Source organism: Arvicanthis niloticus, chromosome 1 (assembly GCF_011762505.2).
Source record: "Arvicanthis niloticus isolate mArvNil1 chromosome 1, mArvNil1.pat.X, whole genome shotgun sequence".
Lineage (NCBI taxonomy): Eukaryota > Metazoa > Chordata > Mammalia > Rodentia > Muridae > Arvicanthis > Arvicanthis niloticus.
In genome coordinates, this window is record NC_047658.1 from 67,229,449 (window position 1) to 67,248,047 (window position 18,599).

The 18,599-nt window shown below is 42.9% G+C and overlaps 1 protein-coding gene across 2 annotated transcripts in view; it reads left to right on the plus strand.

Annotated features, from left to right (window-relative positions):
* The first annotated feature begins 10,695 nt into the window (after positions 1-10,695).
* Pak1 (p21 (RAC1) activated kinase 1) overlaps positions 10,696-18,599 on the plus strand; it is a 111,176-nt gene continuing 103,272 nt past the window's right edge. Inside the window, exon 1 of one of the 2 annotated variants that reach the window (XM_076938281.1) lies at positions 10,696-11,160. The gene's annotated coding sequence lies outside the window, so the exon portion shown is untranslated. The remainder of the gene's footprint in view (positions 11,161-18,599) is intronic. The other variant, XM_076938294.1, reaches the window with a different exon arrangement.

Genomic DNA, 18,599 nt, shown 5'->3' on the forward strand with positions numbered 1-18,599 from the left:
GAGTCTCTATATCATGGGAAGCTTGAGCACTAGCAGACCTCAAAGATTATGCCCAGTGACACACTTTCTCTAACAACACCATAACTCCCAATAGTGTCACATCCCATGGATCAAGCATATTCAAACCACCACATTCTACTCCCTGAACCCATAGACTTGTTTAAATACATGAGTCCATGGGGACCATACCTAGCCATAGCATAATGCAAAATACATTTAGTCCAACTTCAAAAGTCCCTATAGTCTATAACAGTCTCAACAATGTTAAAAGTCCAAAATTCAAAGTCTCTTCTGAGATTCATGCAATCTCTTAACTGTAATGTCCTATGAAATCAAAATAAAAACACAGATCACATACTTCCAACATCACAGGATATACACTATCATCCCAAAACACCATTGTGAGGAAATGCTGGACAAGAGAAAGTCAGCTGGGCAATCTCCAAACTCTGCATCTCCGTGTCTGATGTCAAAGTACTCTTCAGATCTCCAATTCTTTTTATCTTTGTTGATTGCAACAAATTTCTTTCTTTTAGGCTGGTTTCACTCCTTGTTTGAAACTTTCCTCAGTAGGTATCACAGAGCTCTGGCATCTCTAACATCTTGGAGTCTTCAAGGCAACTTACAACTTTACACCTTCTTGATCCAATGCCTAGAATCTACACATGTTGTTCTGGCCTCCTCCAAAGGGCTGGTGTCACTTCTCCAGCTCTGCCCTTTGTAGCAATCTAGGCTCTGGCTCCACTACTGCTGCTGTTCTTGGTCATCCCATGGTATTAGCAGCTCTAATATGCAGGTGTCTTCTGCTGCAACTAGGCTTCATCAATAGCCTCTCATAGCCTCTCTTCATGTTGCCAATCCTCAACTCCTTTGCATGATGAAGGAAGCAGCACCTTCACCAATGGCCTTTGCTGACCTCTCATAATGCCAAGTCTCAGGTTCTTCCCATGACCCCTTCATGCCTTCTAAGTACCACCTGAGTGGTTCTTACGCATTACCAAGTTCAGCTGCAGCACAAGGTACAACCTTGGCTTCTTTGTGTTCTCAGAAAACACTTCCCAGAAGATTTCACCTCAGTAATGCTGGTATTTTCTTAATCACCACTAATATTTTAGCTCCAGTTAAGCAGCATCAATTGTCTTAGTAAACTCTTTTACTCTTGACTCTAAAACCAGAGCCACATGGCCAAGGCTGTGGAGTTCTGTTGCTTGCTGGGGCTGGAACATGGCCCTCTTATTTTATTTTAGCATCATCAGCGTTCTGTTTTCCAATTCCTTCACTACCTAAGCTTTACTAAGCTTGGCTATCCTGGAACTTGCTTTGTAGACTGACTTTGAACTCAGACATCTGCATGCCTCTGTCTCCTGAGTGCTAGGATTAAAGGCACGTACCTGTAGCAGGATACTTATTCTGCTACATTGTATTCGCAGTGGAGCTCAGTGATTAGGTAATAGAAGAGGAGGTGGAGCTGGGAGAGAAAAGAGAGGAAGGGGAGGGGAGAAAAGGAGGAAGGGCATGGGAGAAATAGAAGAAGGGCAGGAGAGAAGGAGGAGATCAGCCATGGAGAACCACCAATGGGTTGAAAACTGTCCTGGGTAGCAACTTCTATCAAAAGGTTAGATATTGGGTAATAACTCTAATTAAGTGGGCATCTTGTTGACTGAGCATTTCTAAATATATAAATCCTTTAGATAATCATTAAGCTTTAAGAGTCTCATTTCTACCAGGTACTGAGAGGATGGCAGAATTGTCCGGGGTTCAACTGAGCTTTGTGGATGCAGTGTGGGAGATTGGCAGAGCCATTCCCCATGCTGGCGTCTCATGGGTGCCAGGGCCTGTGCATCTAACTAGCTGGAGCCCCAGTCAGCCGAGGAGCAGTGGGAATGTGGTGGCTGCCCAGAAACAAGCCGGACTGGGCACCATTTTTAAATATTACCCCTAAATGTATCACCATGATACATGATCTAAGCTTTTCTTTATCCTTTCACGAGATCTTTATAAATTCTAGACTGTAGTTCATTCCAGATATAATCAACTTGAAAACAGAGAATAGTTATCATAGTGCATCCCTTGTCAAGTTGACACATAATAGTATCTCCTTACATCCAAATGAAAACAATAACAAGGTCATAATAATGCCTAACACAATATAACTATCCCTTGTTCAACTGCAAATCCATAAACAATAAGTTCCGCTGGGTGGGATCCTGCCCCAAGGCCACCACTCCCTTAATTCCCTTGAATATCCTTGAACACTGGATTTTGTCCATTCCACTTCTTGGTGCCCCTTTAATCTTTGAATCATTCATTTTGTATTTTTCTTTCCTAAGCTTGTTATGCTTGATCAAAATGCTTCTTATAAGAGTGAACCACAGTACAAAATCTAAACTAGGGTTCGTTTGTCAATACAATTAATCTAAATCTCTTTACCATAGCCTGAGGCAGACTCTTTGGACAAAGGCAAAAAACATCCACTTTCTTCACCCCAAATATCACAAGAACAATCTCTAGGCAATATCCTAAAATTCTTCTCTGAGATCTCTTGAGCCAGGCCCCCATAGTTCAAATCACTCTCAGGACCACTGTCTTCCATGTTTCTACTAGACTGGCCCATTATGCCCTACTTAAAGTATCCCACTGTTATCCAAAGTCCCCAAATCCACAAACAAAAGCCTGATCAGGCCTATCACAGCAATACCCCAGTCCCTGGTAGCAACTTCTGTCTTAGGGTTTCCAATTCTATGAAGAGACACCATGACCAAGGCAACTCTTAGAAAGGCTAACATTTTATTGGGGCTTGCTTATAGTTCCAGAGGCTTAGTCCATTATCATCATGTTGGTAAGCCTGGCAGCCTGTAAGCAGACATGGTGCTGGAGGGGCCAAGAGGTCTACATCTTGATCCGAAGGCAGCCAAGGAGGCAATAGTCTTCTGTAGGCAGCCAGGAGGGGGATCTCTACACTGGGAGGAGCTTGAGTACTAGCAGTCCTCAAAGCCCGCCCCCAGTGACTCACTTCTCTCATAAGGTCACATCTCTTCCTCATAAGACCACACCTTTTAATAGCACCATTCTCTGGGCCAAGCATATTCAAACAACTACAGTATGTATGGCTGTGTGGTATACTTGTGTATGAGAGTACATATGAACATGTGTGTGTATGCACATGTGTGCCTGGAGGACAGAGGTTGACCCTGGATATCTTAGGGCATTGCTTTCTACATTATATTTTGAGACAGTGTCTCTTGTTGAATCTAGAGTATGAAGTTTTGGCTCTAATCTAGCTAACCAGCTTGTTCTGAGGATTCACTAAACTCAAGTCCTCTTATAAAAGCAGTATGTGCCATTTACCTGAGCCAGCTCTCCAACCCCAATCCAGTCATATTTTTACCTTTATGTTTGTTTGTTTGTTTGAGACAGGGTTTCTCTGTGTAGCCCTGGCTGTCCTGGAACTCCTTCTGTAGACCAGGCTGGCCTCGAACTCAGAGATCTGCCTGCCTCTGCCTACCAGGTATTGGGATGAAAAGGATGTGTCACCACATCTGGCTTCATTTTTAACTTTTGAAGGAAACGTTTATGTAATTTTACACAATGGTGACACCATTTTACAGTTTTGTGACCTTCCTGGTGAGAAGAAAAAGAAACAAGCATCCACCCCAAATAGGGAATGAGCCAAGAGACCACACCAAGTCCAGCCTGGCAACAAATGAGCTTCTTAGGACTGGAGCCTTAATGACTCTGAGGCCAGTGGCACCACCTGAAAAATAACGGCTCCCCCTCCCCCGCCCACTCAGTTTCCTACCTTGTATACTTTTGTATACTTTAGCATGTCTAAGAATAAGTGCATCTGTGGCCAGAGGGCACAGTGATTGGAATCCCAGAGGAGGGACGTTTCTGTCGTCTCCTAGAGTGAATATTAACAGTCTTATTAGGAGAGATTTAGCAGAGTGTTTGCCACACGCAAGGAGCAGCAGTGGCGGTGATGGAGAAAAAAACTCTCCAAATCAAACAGTGAAGCTCACATTGGAAACTCCCAGAACACATTGTACCACTGAAGAAGAATATCGCCTGAGTACAAGGGTCTTGAGAAGTCACTGCTCACAAACAGCAACCAAGCCGAACCTGCCTGGTCTCTTTGCCTTAACAGGACAGCTGGAGGCAAGTGGTCCTGGCCCAGGGTTGATGACTGGAAAGCATTTAGTTGAAGGTCTTTGTGATTTTCTTGGCCTTTTCCTCATAGTTTCAGGATAGTTCAGGATAGCTGCTTCAGCTCCAGATCTCACATCTGCCTTTAAAGAAAGAGGAAGGAGGAAGAAATGGACGAGACTAGTAGAAAGTAGAATTTATCTCTAGAGTTCATCCCTCTCTGTTCTCTTGTATAGCTTCTATTTACGAGTTACTAATGCAGCTTGAGACACGTCTTTATTCTCACAGTTTCTGTGTGTCAGGTCTTGGGTTATGGCTCCAACGTGAGTCTGGTGAGCTGCACTGTTTAAAGGCTTCTGAGTTCTCTCAGGTTGTAGCAGAAATAATCTCCTTGGAGCCTCAGAACTCACAGAAGCTTTTTCTTTTCTTTTTCTTTTTCCCAAGACAGGGTTTCTCTGTATAGCCCTGGCTGTCCTGGAACTCACTCTGTAGACCAGGCTGGCCTTGAACTCAGAAATCTACCTGCCTCTGCCTCCCAAGTGCTGGGATTAAAGGTGTGCGCCACCACTGCCTGGCCAGAAGCATGCTTCTTAAAGGCCAGAAGAACTATAGTTTTATTTAGTTATTCTGGGGTGTGTGTGTGTGTGTGTGTGTGTGTGCACTTCCCACAGCATACATGTGGAGGGCAAGGGACAACTTTTAGGGGTCCATTCTGTCTTTCTGCCATGTGGCTCTAGAATTGAACTCAGGTTCAACTGTCAGCCTTGGCAGCGAGTGTCCTTACCTGCTGAGCCATCTGGCTGGACTATGTGTGGTTCTGCACCCAAAGAGAAGACCCAGGAGCAGCTGTGTCCTTTATAATGAGCTCACCTAGTTTTTGATTAGTAAAGGCTATCCTTCATTGATAGGCATCACAGCCTTTTAGAGAAATGGCAGTTTAAGGATTGGGTCAAAATAAGTAGAAGTGAGATTCAGACCATTAAGCAAGAAATAATGGAAATCTACCAAAAGCACACTAAATTCTACAGCTATTTTGAAGAATAGTGTGGCAATTTCTTATGAAGCCAAGTAGGTGCTTATCTTACAGCAAACCTATACTACTTCTAGGTGTTTACCCAATAAAATAAGACATAGGTACTTGAAGAATCATTGGAGCTTTATTCAAGTAGCCAAATACTTGAAATGTCTAGTGATAGTTAAGTGGATAAACAGATTGTGATAAATATGTAGAAAGAAATTTTGTTCAGTAGTATAAAGGGAAATACTAACTGACAAGACATGGATAATCTCAAAACCACAAAGGCTAACAATGATGTAGTGCAGTGGTAGAGTATTTACCTATGATGCATAAGGCCCGGTGTTCACGCCAAGTGCTCGTCAAAACATGGCAAAAATATTACAGAAGAATATACAAAGAAGTATCTGCAGAATGAAGCTTTAGAGAAAGCAAAGTGACTCACAGTGACAGTAAGCAGATCATTGATTGGTGGGGGAGGGGTGGAAGATTGACTGCAGAGAGGCATAAGGAGCTTCCTGAGTCAGATGGGCTTTGCTAGTGTTTATAAAGATGAACGCTTGTCACTCAGGAGGCCAAACATTTAAAATGTGGGTAGTTTTTTTTTTTTTTTTATGCAAGTTCTGTCTTGATACTGATAGTTTAAAAAATGTGAACAAAAGACTCAAAATATACAATTTACTAAGGAGCATACCCAAACTTGACATGGTGTGTGGAGGAAGACCAGGATCTCAATGTCAACTTCAACTGCATAGTAAGTCTGAGGCCAGCCTGGGCTACATAAAACCCTATTTCAAAAATAGGTATGGTAGTGTTTGACTTTGATCCCAGCATTTGGGAGGCAGAGACAGGTGGATCTCTGAGTTTAAAGATAGCTGGTCTACAGAGCAAATTCCAGGCCAACCAGATCTGCATAGTGAGACTTTGTCTCAGATCCAGTCAGTTAAATGACCAATTAAGCAGCCACAAAAATCATACCCAGACAGGTATAAACTTATTATGCACAGGTGTTCAGCTACTTAGTGATCAAAAGAATGTAAATTAAAGCAAGAACACACTGTCACACGTACTGTCTGTAATAAATAAAACAGTAAAGATTGTTAATCCCAAATTGTTGAGGTTGTAGAGAATTAAAATTCACACACCCTTCAGACAGGAGTGTAAACAAGATTGGCATTATCTATTAGGTTTGATTTATAAGATGAGCCTATAAATGAAACCCAAGCAGTTTGCAGCAGACACTTCTGGTATCACCTTCCCTGAGCCCATCTCTGATTTTAGCTGTAGCCTTGGCCAGTTCAACTCTCTCTAGGCTGCAACACTGATCTAATGTCCACCACACACTTTCCTCTCTCCCGCAGCAACTTCTCTGGTATCAGATTGTGATATGGACCTGCAAACAAAGGCATCAAGTCTAGGGGCATCAACATCCTGGGGACAACCCACAGGTGATGAGAATTTCTGCAGTTGATTGACATTCCTTCTTCTCAGATGACTCTAGCTATGTCAAGTTGACATAAAACTAGACAGCACAAAAGACTTTCTATTCAGATAAATTAAATATTAAATAATAGAATTTTTATCAAACTTTACTGAACTCTGCAGGCCACACTCCATTATAATATCTTATATTTTGGTTGTGAACCTAGCCTTTAATGGCTGAGCCATTTCTCCAGCCTTCCATTATAATGTCTGAAAATATTTCTGTCTATGAATGTACCTGTTCCCATTCCTTTTTGAGAAATCTCAGCCCTGTGGAGAGCATGCTCTAGTACATGAGTGGTATAGGGACAGTGTTGTTGTGGATAGCCTCGGCCTTGTATTTTGATACTAATTCCCCTTTCCTGGGAAGGGCTGCAGAGGAGGTGTAAGTCAGTACACAGGTGAATTCTGGTGAACCTTCTGCCCATCTTAATTTGTAAAATAAAGGCTGGAGCCAGTGATTGGGCAGAAGGAGAGGTGGAGAAATAAAGGTTGTTGGAAGAGAGCAGGGGGGAGGACTGGAGGAAGACTATGGAGGAGGAAGATGAGGAAGGAGAGGATGACTGGGAAGCAGGAGGTAGAAGGACAGACACAGGGTCTGGAAAATCCTCAAGTTATAAGGTTCTTGTAGCTGGGGAACAGAATAGTGTAGGGGTATCTGCCCAATCTAGGCTTACAGAATATATTCATAATTACTGAGTTGTGTTTTCATTGACCGGCCATATTTGGGTTGTAGATTTAAATATCTCCCACTACACAGTGTCACAATTTTATGTAGTTGGTTGTGTTTTGTTTGCAATTTTGAGTCTTGAAGAAATATCAGTCTTAGGTCAATGTTGCGGCCCGCTCTGTCCACAGGTCGGGTTCTAGCAAGAGAGAGAGAGTAGGGGGAAGAAGGGAGAGAAACTCGAAGAATGGAAAACAACCCAGAGGATCTGTAGTCAAGTCTCCTTTACTGTCTTCAACACACACAATTCTACTCTACTACACCACCACTACACCACACACTATACCACTCTACTCCACTACTACACCACACCTTTACAAGGAAATCCTGGGTATTTATAAGCACAAACAGGAGAACACAGGTAAAAACATTTTACCACGTGCACCATACAGCTGGGGTCACTAAACAGCAAAACAAGCTATGTGGGATAAACAATATACTTATCAGAGTGTGCTTCAGCTGTTATAGGCTTTTGACAACCAAGTCTTTCATCAGGGTATATGGTTCCAGATGGTTGCAAAGTCGATCTAGCCGCTTTCTACTAAAAGTCGGCTCCCAACAGGTCAACGCATGCACATATCAATTCAGGACATAATGTAAATTCCAGAAAATGTCCCTGGAAGACTGAAAAATGACAAACCCCAATCTTTTTTTGGCAGCTGGAGGAGCAGACTATGTTGAAAGTGATGTCCTAAATGAAAGCTGGGTGTGAAGCACCATGCCTGCAATCTCAGCACTCATGGCACGCTGAGTAGGAAGATCTTAACTTTGGCACTAGCTCTGTGCTACATAGCAAGACCCTGTCTCAAAAGCAAACAAAGAAACACAATGTACTGGTGTGCTAGAGCTGTCTTCATTATTGGCTTTAGCAGGAGGTTAGGGACAGCATAGCAAATGGTGTCTAACAGTTGGGGTGGACACATTTAGATGGATACAACCGCTAGCAAGCATCCCCTTCCACTTTACTAACATAGACAAGCCCTACCCTTGATTGGGGATCAATTTCTTTCAAGTAGGGAGTAAATTAGTACATGTAGTGGCCTAAAACAATACACACTTGCTATTTAAAGTGGCTTAATTCAGAAGTTCAAAATGGATATATATGGATTGAAATCAAGGTACCACATGATCCAAAGGAAGACTTGTTCTCTTGTACTTTTCCATATTTTGAAATATGCTCTCAAGAGCAGAGCAGTTCTTATCTCAAAGTCCTGATTTAATCACACTTGCTAAGTGCTTTGTTATGGAGGGATCCACGTTTACTATTTCCAGTGGTCACAATACCAACATTTTGGAAGAGCTGCTATTTGCCTGCTGTGGAGACAGTGCAAAGATAGTGTAGATTAGGATACATTTCCTGGGTTGTGGTCCTAGGATAAATTATGTCTGTGTGTATACCTCAGTTTCCTCATCAAAGGGCAGGAGGAAACCTCAAAGGGTTGTTATAGGTCTGTTTAGCAAGATAGCATAAATGAAGGGCTCAGAACAGCACCCAGCACCCAGTAAGCATTTATTTAATACAGTTTTTTTTTTTTTTTTTTTTTTTTTTTTTTTTTGATACAGAGCCTCTGGATCTCACAGAAATTTGCCTGCCTCTGTCTCTTGAATGCCAGGACTAAAGGCCTATGCCACCACTTAGACTTTTAATATATTTTTAACAAATTGATTGATACTATCTATCAAGCACTGCTCCAAGTTGGGAGATACAAATGGGAATATTTTGTGGAACTGCTGAAGTCAGATACACAATTACAGTTATTACACCTTGTATTACCTGGGACAAAAGAGCCAGGCCAGGTGGTGCACTCAGAAAGTTGAGGCAGGAGGACTCTTACAAGTTCTAGGCCAGCCAGGAATCTTAAAAGAATGAAAGAAAGGGGGTGGGAGGGAGAGGGAAAAATAGGCAGGTGAGAAAGGGTATAATATTAAATTCAGGGAGCCTTAAAAATAGTAGTCAAAGTCCTAGGTTAATGTGATATTGGAGTTTTAGTTTGTAAAAGGAATAGATGTTTTCAAGCTGGATAAGGAAGGAAGGAAGGGCTCCTTGATAGGAAAACAAGGTTTAAACATGTTAGGTAGTATTCTTATGTGGCTTGAGCCAAGGTAGAGTGAGAGAGGAAGCCAGAAAGGCTGTCATAAGCAGCCAGCCTGTAAGTGCCATGTTAAAGTCTGGACTTTATCCTAAAAGCAATAGTGTCTCAGACTGTTTAAACAGGGGAAAGAGATTATCAGTTTTGTAGTTTTATAAAGCTTCTCTGGAGACCAGTGAGCATGAGTTAGATTTTGATTTTGAGAGACTAAAGGTTGTTTCTGTTGCCCAGGTGATGGTGGTGAGCAGCGAGCTGGGCAAGGGCTCGACACTTTTGTTTGTTTGTTTCCAGCTTACAAGCTGGAAGCTCAATTTGAAATTAATGTTGAGTACGAAGATCTGATTAGAGGGCTTTGAATGGTGTTCATTGGCTGAGAACAAGAGGAAAGTCACCAGAAATATCTATTATTTTCAAGGGCAATGAATGCTAACCTGCATCTGTTGTTGTTATTAGCATTAAGTTGAAGCTTAGCGAGGCCAAAGTAGGATAGCCAGGTGCAACTTATTAAGAAATGATGGGTTAGGAATTCAACTTGGATATCTGGGGTGTGAAATAAGGCTCTGAGTTTCCGCTCAGAGTAATTATGTCTCGGCTTTGGACGTACTGAATTTGAGGTACAGCCGGACATCCAAGTGATGAATGCAAGTGTACAGGTATTGAGAAAAACAGAATCTGAGCTCAGTCAAAAGGTTTGCGTCAAACATAGCCTCAGTGGTGGGAGAAGAGCAGGAGAAAGAGCGTACTTTTTTTCCCCGCATGAGTTCAGTATAGCTCAAAAGCCTCCACTATTTCTTCCCCTGTCCTTACTCTAACCCTTAGACCTCTAACCCCAAGACAAACAGAAGAGTAGATATCTGGGTCGGAGAAGACATGAGATCAAATTTTCACACTTTCAGCTCTTGGAGACGAGCCCGGGCATGCCTTGGTGCTTTATATCCATGGGGCTACCCGCGTTCCACTCTGACTTCACACCAATCATCTTATAGTGCATCCACATTTCACGGAAAAAGGCCGCTTCAAAGAGAGAGACCGCGACGGCTCACAGCAGACGCCCGGCCCTAATGACGTCACGCAGCAGCCAGGTGATTCCCTAGCCTCTGGCGTCAAGTGCTGATGACGTCATCCCGGCGCTCCACCTCGCCCCCTGGCCGTGTCGGCCTGGTTCACGTGGGTTTGTCCGGCTCTCCCCGCCCCCTCCCACCTGCGGGGGGCGGAGGCCGGACGGAGGGGGCGGGCCCGAGCTGAAGGAGGCGTGGCCTGGGCGGGGTCGCAGGGCGCGGCGGCAGTCAGCCGGGCTGCATACAATAGCCAGGCTGCGACCGGGGCCGAAGGTACCGCCGCACGGTGGGCGCTCCTCATCGCTCCCCCATACCTCCCCGACCCACTGCACCTCTAGGCTGCGCGGAGTCCTCTCCGCTATCACCGGGTCTTCGCAGTCGCCCGTGCCCCTTCAGAGCCCGCGCTCTCCACAGTCTCCTCAGAGTAGGCTCCCCTCAGCGAGCGCACCCCGCCCCCTCATAGTCCCGGCGGGCGCGCCTCCCGCTCCCCGCGGCCCGCAGCGTCCCGCCCTCCAGACCCCGGGCCTGAAGGAACCCGGCGCGAGCGGTGTGAGGAGAACGCGGGGCGGCCGCCCACGCACACTCCCGCGCTCTCTCCGGGTTTGGCCGCCGCCAGGAGGAGGAGGAGCGGAGCGAGCGCAGAAGGTGAGAGCCAGCCTCCAGCGACCGTGCTCCCGGCATCACAGCGGCCGGGCGAGGGCGCGGGGCTGGGGAAGGCGCTCGGGGGCAAGAGGGGGGCGGGGAGTTGGAGGGGCGGGCAGGGGCGCCAGGTGAGCCGAGGCGGGCGCCGCCCCGCGAGGCCGACCGCTCCCTTCGGGCCAACAAAGGCCCCCTGTGTCAGCTCCTATGCGACCGCGGGTTCCCGAAGCCGGGGCACTGGGGGACCCCGAGGGTGGGTGCTGGGGCTGGGGAGGGCCCACAGGTCTGGTCCCGGACTGACTACCTCATAAACTTCGGGGTCCTGAGACGCTAAAACTGGCCCGCGACGCAGCTGCTAAGTGAAGCAATGAGTGTTTATTCCCCATGGTGCATCCCGGCTTGGGAATCACTTTTCGGGTTCATCGCCTTGAAAAATAGACTGGTAGTAAATGACTTGTGCCACCCCTCCCCCACCCCAGGAATACTCCGTAACTTGGAAAGTTCCGCACAGACTTAGAAAGAATGAGAATCATAGTTTTTTTTTTTTTTCCACACCCGTTATTAGTCTATTGCAAAGGCAGAATTATTCCAACCATCACTATCTTGGATCTTTTAAAGGTAAACAATACTGTGAATGTTTTTGGAAGAATACTTGGCAATTATTGGGTGTTTTAAAAAAAATCTTGAACCTAAGTTTCTTATTTTAAACCCTTTGGATAATTATCTTATCCTTTACGATATTTTCAGAACTGTGAAAGGTAAAAGGAGAGGTTATTAATCAAGTTAGTACTTCTATTTTAAGAATCGTTCTTGAGAAAAACCTTTGTCCCCCATGTTTAAGGGGGACAGCGCTCAACTCTTGTCAGGAGGAAAGCTGGAGTTCGGCATTACCTCCTTCCTATGTGACCTTGAATTGATCACACCCAGCCTTAAACTTCCTGGAGTTTGCTTTTAAAGTTCAGAAATGAGCAGCTAGCTGCCAGTCATTACTCAGCTTTCAAGATTCCACTGAAGAATCCTCTCCACTGTAGAGTCTTTGCTGGCATCCATTCTGCCTCCTTCCTGATATAACAGTCTTCCCCATTGGGGCTCCCAGAGGCCCACAGAGATTTCGTCTGTCTGCACTTGTAACACATTCTATTTGGAAATCTTAATCATGCATATATGAACACAACCCATCTCAACTAGAAGCCACCTCTCAAAGAGTTTTGGCAACTCAGACTCTGACATTTCCTGAAGCTTATTCTAGTCTCACCTGCTGCGTGAACTTGGCCTGATCATCAATTTACTTATTTATTCTTCTGTTTATCTAACATTACTACTACAATCTGGAGTGCTACAATGTTTCAAGCTGCCTGCCAAAGTCTGTGCCGATTTCAAGTACATCAATACAGTCGGTCCTTTCTCACAAGACCAAGAGCTCAAAGTGTAGTGGGTGAGGTAGACATGTAAACAACGAAGGTCCTCTGGGGGACTCCAGTTGTACAGGGAACGGTGTGCAGTAATTGAGGTTGCTGGACCTGTCTTACAAGTCTTGTCCTGGCTACAGCAAGTCCGTAGGGAAAGTGATTGGCCCTTCATCTGTAAGAGTTTATTTGATACAAAGCTTATCCAGTTGAATTCAGTATATATTTTCTGAGTACCTGTTTTGAGGCCTTGTCCTATGTTTGCAGGAAGCTGCATCTTTAGGGGGCTTTGTAAAACAAAACCTGGTCATACCTACCCTCCCTCCCCCTTTTCACAGTTGAAGGATTAACTTCAGACTTTTTAGTATGAAATAAGAAACTTCTGGAGAGCAGATCATTGTCTGGGTTTGCATCCTTTAACTTTGTGTCCTATTTTCCATCTCCTCTTCTCATCTCTTTTCTGTATGCTACTGTGCCTGGAGTGCTACTTCCTACCTCTTACTTGCCTGTAGAGAATTCTTTGTTGGACCTCTGAGTAATAGTTTTTCTTCTTCCCTCTTCATCTCTGGTAATGAGTTGCTCTTTCCTCTTCTGGCTCAGGAGTCTAGAATTTTTGTAGTCCTGTTTTAGTAATCAGTTGCAATTAAATATGAGTCTTCACCTTTGAACTTTAGCCTCTTCCTTTCTTCTTTTCTTTTTTGTGGTACTAGGGATCAGGTACTTTACTGCTGAGCTATATCCCCAGCCCCTAGATATCTTTCACTTGAACATTTTAAATTTTGAGACAAGACCAGCCTTGGACTCATTCTGTAGCTCAGGCAATGAACTTGTGATTCTCCTTTAGCTTCCTAACTGGGAGACCACTAGGTTCAACTGCCCATGAATCTTTTTTTTTTTTTTTTTTGACATGTTGAGGAATGAAGCTAGGGCTCCCCTTTTTTTACGCTTTATTTATTGTGTTGTGAGTGCATGCATGGAAGGTCGGCTTATACGAAGGCACCTTTTGGGACTTGGTTCTCTTTCCTGGGGATTAGACTCAGGTCACAGCAAGCACCTTTTCTTGATGAACCCTCTTGCCAGCCCTATATATTATTAAATTTTATCTTTGTTAGTGTGTGTGTGTGTTTGTGTGTGTGTGTGTGTTGTGTTAGTGGGAATTTTGTGGAGGTCCGAGGACAATTTTCAGGAGATGATTCATTCTCTCTTTTCACAGTGAGTTTCAGGGGTGGAACTTAATTGGCATGTTCATTAAAGCAAGGGCTTTTTTACCTGTTGACCAATCTCATTAGCTCTACTTTTTATTTTGAGACAGGAGCTTCCTTGGTTTGCTCAGGCTGGCCTTGAACTTGGAATCCTTCTTTGTCTAGCTTCCCAGTAGCTGAGGTTACAGACAGGCCTGTGCCACTAGGCCTGCCTTTGTGAATTACTTGAGGTCAAGATATGTTTAGATTTAGTGTCTAGCAGTGTTCCTTGTACTTTGAGTACATTGAATGAATAAGTAGGTGAATGAATTAATATGTGAGTGAGTGAAAGAAGTCCTGTAAAGCTCATGAGCTAGGTCACCTAATCTTTTGGATGGAACAATTAGTTGTTAAAAGTGGAGTCCTTGCACCATCAGTGTCAGCATAATCTGAGAATTTATCAGGGTATTGAGTCTCATCCCAGACTTAAAAAAAAAAAAAAAAAAATTAAGTTGAAGCCCATGCGTCTCTGCTTTATTAGGCCCTCAAAATGACCCTGATGCTTATTAAGGTTGAGAAATCGCTACAGAGTTAAAGGATCTGTTTTGTTTGTTTGTTTGTCGGTCTGTTTTTTTTTTGTAAAACCAGCACGAGTCCCCTCTTGTGTCCCCTTCTCTTCCATTTCTTCCCCCATCCCTCCCTCTTTTTCTTCCTTTCTCTATCCTGACATTCCCTCTGTTCACATCCCCTCCTCCCTCCAATCTATCTCTTGCCTCTAGAATGAAAGCTGCTTGAGGGCTGGGACATTTTTCTGTTCAAGTTTATTGCTTTAAGCTCACTGCCTAGAAGAGTGACTAACCACAACTAGCACAGACATTCAAATACTTGTTAGATGAATAATAATATGACTTAGTCCTACTTACTGCCAGCTGCTACACTGGGGTTTTGTTGAAGAATACTTTGAGTGAAGAGTAATCACATTCCAATTTGCAAATCCAGAAGAATCTTAACATTTTTGGAGATTCATTTTCACTTTAGCCAGTTTAGTTACCTTCCTTCCCTCCCCGTGTTTTTTACTTATTTTTTATTTTTATTTTTTAGTATTATTTGAAACAAGGAGTCTTGCTATGTAGCTCAGACTGGCCTTAAACTTGTGTCAGCTTCCTGTCTCAGCTTCTTGAGTACTGAGATTACAGGCATATGCCCAGCTTTGCTGCCTTTTTACCATAAAAAAAAAAATCTGCAGAGTTTCTCAACTTATAATATTGTTTTAGCCATGAGCTGAAAACTGCTGAAATATCCTAGGCCAGGATTCTTTCTTGAGAATTTGCAGCTTGGTTTTCCAAGTCTAAATGAACACTCAGACTTTTGAGTCTTAACTTGAAACTGTCTCTTTCAGATCACCCGTGGTTTTTGTCTTTTTCTAGTAAAGGCTTACTTGATTCTACACAACAATTTCTCTTCCTTATGAAGCTCTAGAAGTGCTTTATTTGTTTTACTTTTTTTTTTTTTCCTTTTTTCCCCTTCAAGGCAGGGTTTCTCTGTTTAGCCTTGGCTATCTTGGAACTCACTTTGTAGACCAGGCTGACCTCTAACTCAGAGGTCTGCCAGCCTCTGCCTCCTGAGTGAATGTGCCACTACTGTCAACTTCACTCCTCCTCTTCCTCTCCTCCTTTTCCTCTTCTTTATCCTCTTCTTCTCCCCCTCCTCCACTTTCTCTTCCTCCTCCTTCTTGTATGTGTATATGCATGTATGTATATTTTCCTGTGTGTATGCAGGTATGTGTTCACTTATGTGGAGAAGTCACTGTTGAGTGTCTTCCTCAATTGCTTCTCCACCTTCTTTTTTGAGACTTGGGTTTCTCACAAACTTGAAGTTTAAGGGCTCAGTTAGATTGGCTGGCAGTAACCCTAGGCATACTCTTGACTCTGCCTCTCTAGTGCTGGGCTTATAGGTATACTACTACTCTCAGATTGTTACATAAGTGCTGGCCATCTGAATTGAAGTCTTCATGCTTGTATGAAGTACTTCACTGAGTCATCTCTTCAGCTCATTGTTTTTGTCTCTTTCTTATTAGCCTTCCACAGCATGCCCAGTTTTCTCCTTTCCTTACATCCTTCTGAGAAAAGTGGCTTCATTTATGTATTTTTTTTCCCATATAAACAGTAATTAGGTTCATCTCTACTATGTACCAGGCTTTTGCTGGGGCAGATACTCATCAATATAGGATATGGCCTAAGCCTTTAAGGAAATGTTAAAATGAACAGATAAATAGAGGGGTTTGATTGTAAAGGTGAGAGAAAGCTGCCTTTGTGAATCCCCTCCCCCACTCCCAGTTTATGGATAGGTTGTTAATCAAGTATTATTTTAGTAAACATACTTCAAAAATCATTTTGAAGCTGGGAGAGGTAGCAGGTCTTTTTAAATTACAGCAAGTGGGAGGTGGGTTTCTTTTCAACCCTCAGAATAGTCATGTTTGATAAATTGCTGGTATCTTGGAGATAAAGAAGCAGAGGCTTGTAGTGGTAAAGGAAACAAGCTTGTTCAAATCTTTGCTGCATGTAAATGACAAATCTCAATTCCAGTCCATATCTATCTGACCCTAGCAGCTGTGGGCTGTTGTCAGTTTCTAGGATTCTTGAATTTTTACATATGAGGGCATAGGGATATTTTACAAATAAATATATTGCTGTCGAAGTTTCACATCATTACTGTTAATCATTCATGTGGGAAAAAGATTCTTCCAGAGTGTCATTTTCTTCAGTTTTCACAGTGGCCCTGTATTCCCATTTTATGATTTAGGAGACTGAGAATCATAGAAATGTTGGTTTGCTTAAAAAGCATATCAGGGAGCTTGTGGTGGTGCACTAATGCCAGCGTTTGGGAGTCGGACGCTGGCGGCTTTCTGAGTTCGAGACCAGCCTGGTCTACACAGACCATGCTGTCTCTGAAAAAAAAAAAAGCATATCAGCAAATGCTTGCTTGGATATTGACTGAAACACATTTTGAAATTCTAGGTATAGTAATTTACATTTGTCACCACTATATTGACTTTTTGAACTCTATCTAGATTCTAAGATACTAGAAACATTCTTTTAGGTGCTTCCTAATTTCAGTTTCTTACCCCTGAGAAACCCCTAACTAAAGAACACAGTTTGAGCTAGAGAAAAAAAAAATTGCTGAAGTTCTTTTTTTTTTTTTTTTTTTTTAAGATTTTATTTATGTGAGTACACTGTCGCTGTCTTCAGACATACCAGAAGAGGGATCAGGTCTCATTACTGATGGTTGTGAGCCACCATGTGGTTGCTGGGAATTGAACTCAGGACCTCTGGAAGAGCAATCAGTGCTCTTAACCACTGAGCCATCTCTCTAGCCCACTGATGAAGTTCTTAATGATAGCAGCTTGAATATAGTATTTCTTCTTCCTGCCTCATATATTAATGTTATGCACTGCCTTTGTTATAAGCCTTTTCTCAGGATAATATTCTCTTTTGTCTCATTTTCTTTTTTTTAAATTGGTTTTTCATGTTTCTGTTTTGGATGTCATGCATGTTTGTATGACTCTCTAGAATATCCTTTATGAAGTGGGATGTAGCTCAGTTGGTAGAGTGCTTTCCTAGCACATGTGAAAACCTAGGTTTGATCCCCAGCACCACATGAAGCCAGGTATGATGTTGTATGCTTGTAATTCAGCACTCCAGACGTAGTGGCAGGAGGTTCAAGTTCAGGGTCCTCTTTGGCTGTGTAATGAGTTTGAAGGTGGCAGCCTCATAACCAAGAGACGTTGTCACAACCAATCAACCAACCATCCAACCAACTTACTCCATTGTCAAGGATCTTATAGTAACACCTCTTTTCTATGATTTATTATTTTTTAAAGGCAGATCATTATGTTTTAAAATAGTTTTTCTTTGTTTTAAAAAATACTTATTTTTAGTTTATATATAGGAGTGCTTTGCCTGCAAGTTCACCACAGGTGTGCCTGGTGCCTGAAGAAGGCCAGAAAAGGGATTCAGATTCCCTAGAATTAGAGTTACAGCCTACTGTGAACTCCTGTGTGGGTGTTAGGAACTGTTCTTTTACAAGTGCTCTTAACCTCTGAGCCATCTCTCCAGTCCCTTATTAATAAGATTTTGTGGGGTATTGATTAATTCTCTAAAATTGATCCAAGTCCATTATGTCTTGGCTTTTATTCTTGGAATCAGGGTTAAGTAATTTGCATATAGCCTTGGGAAACCATTCTTACTTATGGAGCTTTCTTCATTCTTTCCCTTTCTGTTTCCAGTCCTCTCAGGTTTCCCTTTCCCTTTCAGGCCAAGTAATTCCAAGTAGGGGTGGCAAGAATGTTTGTTCTCTTTAGACTCTGCCTTTTGAATCTTTTGTTATGATAAATGATAGTACCAACAAATGTGTTGACACTTCTGTCTTCTGTCTGTGCATACTGGATCTTTAGGCTCAACTTTCTGTATTTCCACCTGGTTTCCACAAAGCAGAGGTTTATGTCTTCCTGATTTAAACTGTTGCCTTCTTAGTTCTTTGTGTGTTACTGCAACAATTATGTCATTTCCAGGGGAAGGAATTGGGTATAAAAAGGAGAGCACTGAATTTGAAGTTACACAAAAAGCAGCTTACTTAAATCTCTTTCTCCATTTAAAAAGAGAAGACGCTCACATAGTTGTTAAATTAATGTTTGTGAAAGTGACTTGCAAGATGTTGATGTGTAAGATGTTAAAGTAATAGACCTACAATTTATGTGTTGGTAGAGGTTTTTTATTTTGATTATGTTTGAATTACTTCTCAAGATTAATAAATGCTCACCTGTCTGTCTTAGGTTTACTTTAACATATTCTCTCTCTCT